Here is a 12,764-nt window from a genome sequence, read left to right as displayed (position 1 = left end):
CTTTCCTTAAAATTCTTTTAATAGTTCCTCCTAGGCCATCACAAATTGACTTCCCATGACTTGTTGCAAAAAAAGAGTGCTGGGCCTTCAAATTAGTCTCTCAAGTGTTCAGTCAAATTTTTAAAACTGTTTCTATTTTTGTACTGCCCAGCACAACCATCTGTAAAGTAGTGAACTGAGTCAATGTCAGTATGATGTAATGACAGCCACTTTGTAATTTCTTTTTGTACAAAGTTAACAAAACCAGTGTCATGTTCTTCGTCATCACTAATAAAACAGTGGTTGGAAACAAAAACATTGTTTTCCTCATTTCTTAGAAAAACTCCAACTGGGTGTAGAGTACAACCACCTCTATTCCAGTGGTAACTTTGGATCTCATTTTGTATAACAAAGGAATAATTTTCACTGAAATCCATCACAATAATTGCTGTTTTGGGTGGTGGGTCTTCTTTCAATCTTTTAAAGGCTGCTGATTGGGATTTTGCTATAAACGAGTTCGGGGTGAGCTTTTCCAATGACCTAACCAATAAAGAAATGTAGTCTTCAACACTGATAGACTGTTTGATCATTTCTGCCCTGTCTGTGTTAACCCACTGATTACAATTTCTTCTTCTAAATCATAATATTCACTTAGTTTTTCAGTTAAGCACTCTGTTAGTGCAGTATTTGCAGGACAGCTGTTGCAATGATGTAGCATGCAGTTTTGGTTTTCTGTGTTGCACACAAGCATCTTAATTAGGTCTTTATAAGATTCTTAAATTTTCCAGCATCCAGTAATAGTTTAACATTCTGGTGGATACTGCATACACATACAGTGTGTGTGCCTGCAGCACCAGCAAGGATACACCATTTAGGTCTCAAGTAACAAAATTTTGAAAATCCTACTTCTACCTCGGGATTCTCCTATTTGAAATAATAATAGAGTTCTCTCAAATTACACAAAATGAGTCTTTTTTGCATGTACACATTTTCTTGAACACTTACTTTGTCTTTCGTTCCAAGTAGCACTCTGGAACTTTCATCCTTTTCATAAAAATCTGTTACAAAAATGGTTCAAATGGCTCTGAGCACTATGGGACTCAACTGCTGTGGTCATAAGTCCCCTAGAACTTAGAACTACTTAAACCTAACTAACCTAAGGACAGCACACAACACCCAGCCATCACGAGGCAGAGAAAATCCCTGACCCCGCCGGGAATCGAACCCGGGAACCCGGGCGTGGGAAGCGAGAACGCTACCGCACGACCACGAGATGCGGGCAAAAATCTGTTACAAGTCTTACTATATTTTCAGAAAGAGTTTTACCTTTTTTTTGGACCAGGAGTTTCCAAAATACCCTTTTCAGATTTTAGCTTTCTAGCTTGTTGCACCATGTACTCACTTACATTAAATTCTTTCATCACTTTATTTCGACTCCAAGAATCTGGAGCCAAGGTCAGAATCTGGATTTTTCTAGACCTCCCAACAGATGAAATCTTCTCTTTCATAAGAGAAATCATTACATCAAAATCCTTTGCTTTCTCAACCACACTTTTATCTTCTTCATCATCATCAGAACTTGGTGCATCATATTTTAATGCTTTTGAAACCGCCTTTTTTGCAGTCTTTTCAATACTGCTAACCTTCCTTTTAAAATAAGACCCTTTACTTTGTTCTGACAAGCCATGAAGCTTTATCGGTGTTAAACCTAAATAATCAAGAGCAATGTTTGTTTGTACGAGGGATTCATTTCTGGATTCCAATGATTCTAATTCAACCATGACTTCATCATCTGTTTCACTTTCATTGACTTCAACTCTTAATTTTTCCTCACAAAAGTTATGGCATGTTGAGCAAAGCTTTTGTCCGTGTTTTATGCTAATAGTTTTTGTCAGTAATTGTTTAGAAAGATCCAAGCCTACACTTCTCAACGATTTTTTGATGGGCTTTTTGTGTTTTTTTAGTGGGTCTACACATGTTGTTTGATACTTTTCAAAAACATTTAAAAAGTAGTAGCTGTGGTGTGAACATATATTCTTAAATTCACACAGATTAATTCCAGATCGTAAGTGGATCAAATCTTTTTCTTCCTCACTCAATTCTGATACCAGTTGTAACTTTTTTGAAGGTGTGTAGGTTGTTTGGAAACAGTCAGATTTTTTAAATAACCCTACACTACAGGTTTGAATATCTGACATACTGATTTCACTTTTGGTCTGATTACTGTTCTGGTTACTTTTATAGGATATTGGAAAAGAATCTCTGTAAACTAAGTAACAGTACTTACTGAGAGTTCGAATAAACTTAATAAAATACTATCCAAGCACTATTTAACACTGTAATAATTTTTTACTTCAAAACACAGGAGTAACAAAACAAAATTCAAGTGTACATTGCTACTCCAAGAAGACAAAAACTTATTTTCGGTGTCTAAGTCACTTGGTATTTTTTGTTTTTAAAATATAATTAATATTATTTTAAAAATTAGATAACTATTAAATAGGTTAAAAAGCCAACATAATTTTTCTTTTATCTAATAGCCTATACAATTAAGAGTATTTTAAAACAAATTTGAGCTTTCTATCAGGTCTGAGACTCTAGATATTGCAGTTTTTGTAAAACTAAACATCTGTTAGCTTAAAAAAAAATAAAAAACTTGTAAATTTTTTTTCATTTGGAAGATTTTAATATATCTTTATGGTAATTTTTTTTAACATTTAGATATAATACACAAACTTATTCCAAAATTTCATACTGATATCTTGAGTATTCTTTAATATACAAATTTTTTTAGTTGTGAGGACACGTTAAGTTACAATTTCCGACTGCTGAAACAACGCCAAATCTAAAAACTTTAAAAATTTATAAAAAAAAAACTATAAGAGATGGAGCAAAAAAATTTTACAAGTGCTTTCAGGATGATAAAAGAAGTAATTGTACCAAGTTTCATCAAAATCTGACATGGTTGGTGTCAAGGCCTGAGTGACTTGACATGGAATGACCCTGTTATCATCTCACGTTTCACAAGTGCAGATTAGCCTTGGCAATCCTGTGAAAACAGGTTGAAACTAAACTAAAATAAGAAGGCTTCCATGATGGAGATTATTGCTTATAGAAATAGGGAAAGATATAAGCAGACCTCCTAAAGGAGATGAATGAAAGGAAATTAAGAATGTATTTGTTGAAATCTAAGAAGAAAAGAAGATAAACCCCAAAGACAGACTCCCATCCCAGCCTCCACCAAAGAAAGACCTTGCCTGGTTAAGAACGTGACCAGAACGCTGGAGGACGAAGAGTCTCAACATGTCCTACAGAACTGCTTGCTTCAGCTTCACCGCACTGACCCTAAAAATTGATTCCAACAAACCCATATTGAATCCCGGGAGGGAATAGCCTAACAACGCATGTTTGAAAAAAAAATAATTCATTAATCATAAATGACTCTTGTCACGAGTCATGTCTATCGCCCTTGTTATTACACCATGTCTGAACATTTTCCTTCAAAAAGTGACCTCTACCTGGTACTTTGTCTGCAATGTAGGTATATCGTGTAATTGTGGAAATAATTTCCTTCTCCCTTGATAGATGTTATTTAATCATTTTGAGAAAGAAAAAAGTATTTTTCCTTCCATATAATATTCCATGTATATTTAATTATATGCAAGCTCATCAGCAGATTATTTGCATCTCTATGATTATATAGTGGTGCTGTTGCAGTTGCTCAGTGCCAATGATATTATACACTAAACTCATTAACAGCTGATCGATAACAGTTGATAGTGTTACATGGTTTCTTTATTAGATTGCATAACAAAAATAACCTTTTATTATTTTCTCGGTATTTCTCTTGCTTCTAACAAAGTGGTGATTCATAAGTCTTTAGTATATCTACACTGTATAGTCCTTTTTCTTGATTGTTATTTGGCTCAGTCAAGAAATTAGGTTTCGGATGAGTTATGTTCAATATTCTGTAAGATTTGTGTGTATCTTTCTTCAATCAGAACTGTGGTGTACCTCTTTCACTAATGTTATGTGATCTATGTTAAATGTTGACCTAATTGTGTTTTCATTATATTTATGTAATTGTCTTTCTGCTGCTTGTTGTAAGCAATTCCTTACTCTGTGTTCCAAATTGTCCCCTACTGCAGTTTGATGTTTGGCCATTTAAATAACTTTAGCAAAGATTCTCCAATACCCGCCAAGTTAGCCGAGAGTGCTGATGTGCTGCTTCCTGGACTCGGGTAGGCACGCTGGCCCTGGATCGAATCCGCCCGGCGGATTAACGACGTGGGCCGGTGTGCCGGCCAGACTGGGCTGTGGTTTGTTTGGCGGTTTTACACACCACCGGGTGAATACCAGGCTGGTCCCCACATTCCACCTCAGTTACACAACTCGCAGACATCTGGACACATTCCCACTATTCCATGGATTACACTAGACACAGACAGCTGGGGTACACTACTTCCATCCTGGGGGTACAGGGTGGGGGCAGGAAGGGCATCCGGCCGCCCCTTAACAATAACATGCCAAATCCGTACCTAACCATGCCGAGCCTGCATAACTGCAGCATAAAGGTGCCAGCGAAAGAAAGAAAGAAAAGATTCTCCAATAAATTTTTGTTTCATTACTACTACTTGTGATAAGCCTGTAGACAAATTTGGCCGTTCATTTAATATGACCTGAAATTCCAGTATCATTTGTGCCCAGATGGTATGCTTAGTGGAGCAATATATTCTACACCATCTTCCAAATTCTTTCATAATACATTTGCGTGGGTTCAATTGTGGGTTATACTTTGAAATAGTTACTTAACATATGCCTTCCCATTCTTCAAAAATATGACTTGTAAACTGTGGATCATTGCAGTTAAAATTCTTTTCAGTTTCCCAACATACGTGAAGTAATTACGCATACAGTTCATCCATGTCTTCATGCTTAGTAGGATACAGTCTCATATTTTGACCAGCATTCCTAAACTACATAAATGTACATAACACATCCCCTACCCATCGGTAAAGGACTGTAAAACTCTAATGCTGTTAGATTACGTAAACCCTGTGGTAAAATAGGATACATCCTGTAATTAATACTATTATCTTTCTTAAATTTTTGATAAATTTGACATGTTTGTATCAATTTAGTGATCTTCTTACTTAGCCCCTTATTCAAGTGTTTTATACATTTACATATACCAAAATGACCATAGCCTTTATGTATGAACATACCAACTCAGTTTGCGTGCTGAGGAAGGCATAGCTTCCAATATTGTGTGTGCATTTCCTCTCCAAAATAACAGTCAGTCTAAAAGTGTCCATAAACGTTATTATGGTGGTAATGATCCTTTTTCATACTGTTGAAGATTACTTTTAAAACAATAGCCCTCCTGTATTCCTTGTCTTATCTGTCTTTCTAAGTTGCCTACTTCATTTGTGTTATAGTTCAGGCTAAAAAAAATCAATTGCAAAGGTTACTCCAGGTAACCTCAATAATGCATTTTTTGTATATGCTGAACTGTTAGAGACAGTACCCATCTCATCAAACACCTATGCAGCAATCTACTTTCCATTAAAACAGTAAGTGCTTGATGATCAGTATGTACTACTAATTGTGATCCCCAAAAAAGTTTATCACACTTTCCTGGTTCTTGTATAGTTTATTTCATGGTTCTCTAGGCTTCTTCGTGAAAAAGAAATGGTTCTGTGTTCCCCAATTTTGGTATCCCCCTGAAATAATCCTACCGCTATACTATACTCTGATGTGCCTGTTCATTCATTACCAGATGTCATAATATTTAAGCACTTACTAATGCATCTTTTATGTTATGAAAGGCTTTTGCAGTATTTTCATCCCAAATCCAAGTAGCTCTTTGCTTTGATAAAGGAAGTCAGTACATATCATTCATGACTAGTCCCTGCATATATTGACAATGCAGCTAGTCCCAAAAATGAACATAACTGTTTCACAGTATTGTCTTCTTCTTCAGTAGCACTACAGCCCTTGGTGAGCCTTGGCTTCTTCAACAATCTTCCTCCACACTTCTTGGTTATTTGCTACTCTTTTCCACCGCCGGACTCCCATACTGGTGATATCCATTATTATGTCGTCGATTCATCTTCTTCTAGGTTCCCCTTTTCGCCAAGCTGAATGGATCACACCTTTCATCATTTTCTTTGGAATTCTATCCTCTGCCATTCTCTCCAAGTGTCGTAGCCATTGTATTCGCTCTGATTTCACAAATTTTACTATGTCCCTACCTTGTATTAACTCTTGTAATTTGGCATTGTAGCGTATTCTCCAGCCTTCTTCCTTCCTTATTGGCCCATAGATTTTGCATAGTATTTTCCACTCAGTGGTTCTTAGTGCATTTTTATTGTGTTCTGTCCACATCCATACCTCTGACCCATATGTGATAACTGGGCGGACTAGGGAATTATATATTAGCATTTTTGTTTTTCTTGTAACAAGGCTGTTTCTGAAAAGTTGCGTATTTGCAAAGTAAGCTCTGTTTCCTGCTTGTATTCTTTCCCTTATAGCCTTTCCAGTACTGTTATCATTTGTTTTTAGGGCTCCCAAGTAGTTAAAAGAGGACACTCCTTTGAAGTATTTCCCATTGATGTTTAGGTTTTTAAGGGTTCTCCTGGCCTCAGATTGTGACATTACCATATATTTTGTTTTGTTTTCATTTACTATGAAGCTAATTTTTAAGGCTTCTGTTTCCATTGCCCAGTATTTTTCTTGGAGTGTATTGATATTTCTTCCTACTGTAGCAAAGTCAACAGCGTATGCACGTATCTGGCTAGTTTTCATAAATATGGGGCCTCTTTTGTTGATTTTATTTACTAAACTATGCAGGGCTATATTGAATAGGACAGTGGAGAGACTATAACCTTGCTTCACGCCTTTATTAAAGTCCCTCCCTGCCCTATGTTGTGGGACACACTTCGTCTGGCTCCTCAGTTGAGACCAATCCAGCTTGGGTGACTCTACCAGTAGCTATTCTACCGCCGGCATAGCTCTCGACTTCAGTGAAGTACGCAAACCCTTCTGCCTTCCACTGAAGGTGCCTACTATAAGGCGCTGTCCCCTGGTTAGGGTTTCACAGTTTGTGGTTCCGAACAATCTCTAATAGCTCTTTAATTTTTCATGGTCTGGCTTTATATCATTTATTCCCACTAGACACCCTAGAAACTGTAATTCTTCTTGGCCAACTTGTGACTTTGTTAGTTTTGATAGTCATTCCTTTTTCATAGAATTTATGAAAAGTCTTAGTTAACATGGTACAATGCTCCTCTCATGTCTTTGATACCAATAAAATATCGTCTACATAAATCAAAAGTTCTTTCAATAATCCACTCCCAACAGCTTTATCAAGAGCTCTAATAAATACTGAAACTGAAATATTCAATCCAAAGGGTAATACCTTGAATTGATAAGGTTTTCCATTGTATAAAAACACTGTGTATTGTTTAGAATCCTCATTTAGTTTTACCTGCCAATAGCCTTCTATCAGAACCACCAAAGTAATGTATCTTACATGTTCAAACCATGTCAATAATTCATCGATATTCATGGGTCTATCTCATTCCATTTCTATGTGCCTATTTAGTATGCATGCATCCAGCATGAGGCAAACCCTGCCTTAGCTATCTTAGCCACTAGTAATGGATTGTTGTTGTTGTCTTCAGTCCAAAGACTGGTTTGATGCAGCTGTCCATGCTACACTATCCTGTACAAGCTTGATCATCTCCGGATAACTACTGCAACCTTTTTAATTTTTCTAACCTACCTGCCCATTTAAAGGATCTGACATTCCACCCTCCAATCTGTAGAACTCTGATTTTGTTTCTCCTGATAACGACGTCCTCCTGAGTAGTCCTCATCTAGAGATCCGAATGGGGGACTATTTTACCTCCGGAATATTTTACCCAAGAGGATGCCATCATCATTTAACCTTAAAGTAGAGCTGCATGCCCTTGGGAAGAATTATGGCTGTAGTTTCCCCTTGTTTTCAGCTGTTCGCAGTACCAGCACAGCAAGGCCATTTTGGTTGATGTTACAAGGCCAGATCAGTCAATCATCCAGACTGATCAGTCAATCATCCAGACTGTTGCCCCTGCAACTACTGAAAAGGCTGCTGCCCCTCTTCAGAAACCACGTTTGTCTGGCCTCTCAACAGATATCCCTCCGTTGCGGTTGCACCTATGGTACAGCCATATGTATCGCTGAGGCACAGAAGCCTCCCAACCAACAGCAAGGTCCATGGTTCCTGGGGGGAATGGATTGTAAAAGACACTTAAACAATGTTCTATTATTTAGTTGTCTATCATTTTGTTTACTTCTTCTTCTACTACTGATTTCAATCTTATAGGTACTGGGTAGGGTTTACAAAAAGGATGGTTCATTGTTTTTTATCTTAAAACTGCGTATGTAGTCACCTATGACACCTGGGTTGTCGGGAGAAACTGCTTCATAAGTACATAAAATTCGATTTAACTCCTCCTTTTGTAGCTCTGTTAACACATCAGATTCATTGCCTTTTTGCTATATATTAAGAGACATTTGCTGTAAAGATTTTGTGCCATCTTCATCTCATATTTTGGCACTAGCCACTAAACATAACTTAGTAATATGCTTTCATTGCTTACTGAAGGATTAGATTTAAAGGGTTCTGCAACATGACAATTATCTAAGCTATACTTTAACAAAGATGTACAAAAATCCAAAGTCCCTCTGTACCTAAACCACCAGCCTACACCTAATACTATTTGAATATTTAAATTAGGGACTACACGTAATGTCTATATAAAGGAGCATATTCTTGTCCTGGTTTTTTGTCTTGTTAATTTACCTTTTCTATCAGTAGCTCCTAACATATAAACACCTGCAACTGGTAAAATAGGAAATAATTCCTTCTTTTTGCATGTAGTTACCAACTCTTCAGAGATCAAAGCAATCTCACTACCTGAATCAGAATAAATTTTTACTTTCTTATTCCCCATTTCTCCACTTACTATAGGTTTTGGTTTAATCTCCTCTGTTTGCTTATCCTCTCCTAACAACCATTCTATCATGGGTATTTTATGACTATATGCAACCAGTGTATGTAACCGTACATCCTGGATTTTGCTCCATGATGAAGAATGATCTCCAATTTTCGTAATTGTAATGGAATAATTATTCTGAACTGTGTCTTTACTAGCAATACTTATGTCTACATTTTTAGAAGTTGTGTTTGTGTTAGACTGTTCTTGAGATACAAAAACTTTTGAATGTATATTGTTTCTGACATTGCATCTTGTCTTGTTTCTGTTGTTAAGCACTTTACAATAATTAGTTTCTCTGTTCTTTACAAATGGACTACAGAAGTAAAAATCTTTAACATTTGTCCACCATCTGTATCATATCTTATAGTGCAGTAGCCATCTTATTAATACCTTGACTAAATGTGCTTCATCTAATGGATCATCTATTTAGCTTTCTTGAGGTGCCATTCGGTGTACTTCTTGTAAGTACCTCAAGAACTATTGTTATGTTTTGGATCTAATAGTTGAAGCGTTAATTTTTCCTGCATACTGGGTAACCATTACTTAGGTTTAAAACGATCTTTGATGATCAGCAGCAACATGTACGCTGCATATTTTCGTGTCGCTTCTATGAGTACTATGTTTTGTTGTTGTATGTGGCCGATTTCCTTTGCGACTTAAGTTTTTCTTCCTCTTGTTAATGTTTTGTTGCTGCAGTATTATCCTGCAGAAGGGGGTACAGTAATATCCTTTGTTGGAGTATTGGTTCTTACCAGTCAAAGTCACAAAAATTTGACTGAAAACTAAAACAATGAAACATTCCCGGAATCCTAAAAAATTCCCAGGTTTTTCCCAGTTTTCTCCCGGATGAAAAAATTCCCGGATCTCCCAGTTGTCCCGGGTCATATACACCCTATTATTACTTTAAATTTCATAAAGTTCACTGTGGAACTGAAGAGATTTCCTGCAGAGAAAGTGTCCGCAATTAATCCTATGGTAAGACATTTAGTTTTCAGTAAATAATCTCGTAGCCTATAAATGAAATGTATTCTCTTCTGTCGCGAATGAAGCTGTGTGATTTCTGTTTGCTTACTTAAATAACTTTGATATGTCAGTAGTAGTTTTATATGATGAAGAATTTTATGTTTTTCAGAATATTCAACACAACAAATTGATGTAGAAATACTCCTTTAAATTCCCTGGCTTTTCATCTGGATATTACGCCGGTTCAATGGAGAAAGTTAGGAACAAGCATTTCAACAGGTTTCCAAAACTACTTCAAGGATTGCTTCTGAAGCGGAAAAGTGTCTGTAAACTGTGACCTGATGTGAATTGTGCTACTTATTTTGTTTGTGAAGATCATTTTTTCGAGGAAGATTTTATGAATGAAACTAGGCATAGGCTAAACAGGGGTGAGTTTCCAAAACATGTGGCAGGTGTTCCATGTGAAATTGTTAATATCAGTAGTGAATCAGGTGAAACTGTAGCTCATAGTGAAATTTTTATTGTGTGCTTAACAAATAAAAAGTAAGTTTTGTTTTCATTTCACTGTTTTTATCCACCTTTCCTATTTTTGGTACTTAATATTGATGTCTTCTTTTTTGTGTTGAAGCGTTTGCAGTTGAGAGATGTAGGAACTTTTTTACGAAATTAATGGTCAGTAGTGCACGTTTCCTGGGCAATTACTCAGAAATTACAGTCCTGAAACATAGTTGTAACAAATTTTAGAGTTCTTCATTCATTAACACTATGACAAAGATTTCTTAATTGAACCTCTTTAACTCCAATTAGTCTCTTAATAATATTTTTTTTCTTCCATTGACCCCACAGCTTATAAGATGTCAAAGTATGACATTATTCAGGAATATTTGTGGTCCAATTTATATGCAACAATTTTTATTTAGCTTGTAACAGTTATTTAGACTGCAAGCTTGTTTCGACTTACTGTCAGTTTCAAGTATTGCGTCTAGTTTTTGTAATGCACAAAACGTCCTGGAGCTCATATATGTTGATAGAAATCAATATAAGTGTGTCAGTTTGCAAGTCGATTCTTGATGTTTGCGCCTGACAGTTGCTGCTCAAGAAAAGATCATAGAAGCAGCGACTGTCAGACGCAAACGTCAAGAATAGACTTGTAAATTGACACACTTGTATTGAATTCTATCAACATATAAGAGCTCCAGGATGTTTTGTGTGTCATAAAAACTAGACGCAACACTTGAAACTGACAGTAAGTCGAAACAAGCTTGTAGCTTAAATAGCTGAAGCTAAATAAAATTGTTGCAGCTAAATTGGACTACAAATATTCCTGAATAATAGGTTGTCACTGCTGTATTGAAGTGTGCTATAGCTGTGTTTAAATTATTTTATTATGTTGCTAGCCGAAATAATTACATAGCACGCCCAGAAAACTGAGGGGGGGAGGGGGGGGGGACAGCGTACATAAGCTAGGAGGGATGCAACCCGCAATGTTTATCCTTTTTTAGTTCATCTCCATACCACTAGAGGTGCTGCTATCGGTCAGTGTCGCCCTCTTTTAACTCGGGAGTTGCACTTCTCTTTTCTTGTTGTTCTGTGAGTTCTACTGCCACCAACATAAGGGTGCTGAAGATAAGGGCAGAGGTAATTCCCATCGCTCTGCGATCTTCCTCTCCCTGGACCTCGAACGTGCTTATGACCGCGTATGGCATTCCGGTCTCCTCTTCAAGCTCCAAACCTTCACCCTTCCCATTAACTATGTCCGTCTGATCAGCTCCTTTCTCTCCCACCGTCCTTCCTACGTCACCATCCATAACACGGATTCCTACACCTTTTTCCCCTCCGCTGGTGTGCCCCAAGGCTCCGTCCTCTCCCCCCTTCAGTACCTTTTGTACACGGCGGACATGCCGCCGCCGTCACCCCCCGTCCACCTTCTCCAGTTTGCCGATGACACCGCCTTCCTTGCCATTGCCCCCACCCTGCAGCGCTCCAAACACCTTCTCCAATCCCATCTTGACCGGTTCACCGCTTGGTGCAACCAGTGGTTGCTCAAGGTGAATCCCTCCAAAACCCAGGCGATCATTGTAGGCAAAACCACCCCATCCTTCCGCCACCTTGATTTCTATCTCACCATCTATGGCCATCCTATCGCCCTCACTCCCACCCTGAAGTACCTTGGCGTCACCCTCGACCGTCGCCTCTCCTGCACTCCCCATCTCCGGACAATCCAAGCCAAGGCACACTCCCGACTCCGTCTCCTCAAGCTCCTTTCCGGCCATACGTGGGGTCTGGACCCCTCCACCATCCTCCACACCTATAAATCCCTCATCCGCCCTATCCTTTGTTACGCCCATCCGGCCTGGATCTCCGCCCCCCCTACCTTTTATAAATCCCTACAAATCCTTGAACACCATGCTCTCCGCCTCGCCTATCGCATCCATCTCCCCTCCCCCACACGGATCCTGTATGATCTCATCCCCTTCCCCCACCTCCTCCTTTTCCTTGAAAGGATACGGCTCCTGTACACCTCCCGCAAACTCGATCCTCCTCATCCGCTTGTCTCACCCATCCTCTCCCACCCCTGCCCGCTGCCGCGCCTGTATTCCCACATCCCACCCGGTCTCCATCTCTCCACCCTCCTTACCCTCTCCCAAGGTGGCTTCCGCCAGCTCCCCCTCCCTGATGATGTCCTCCCCTCCATCTACCCCTCCTACCAACTTTGATCCTCCCTCCCTCTTCCTGTGTCTGTTCCTTTGGGCACCCTCCCTCCCTCCTCCCTTTTTC

This window comes from Schistocerca nitens, chromosome 2, assembly GCF_023898315.1.
Source record: "Schistocerca nitens isolate TAMUIC-IGC-003100 chromosome 2, iqSchNite1.1, whole genome shotgun sequence".
Lineage (NCBI taxonomy): Eukaryota > Metazoa > Arthropoda > Insecta > Orthoptera > Acrididae > Schistocerca > Schistocerca nitens.
Note: the sequence above shows the minus strand (reverse complement) of the source record.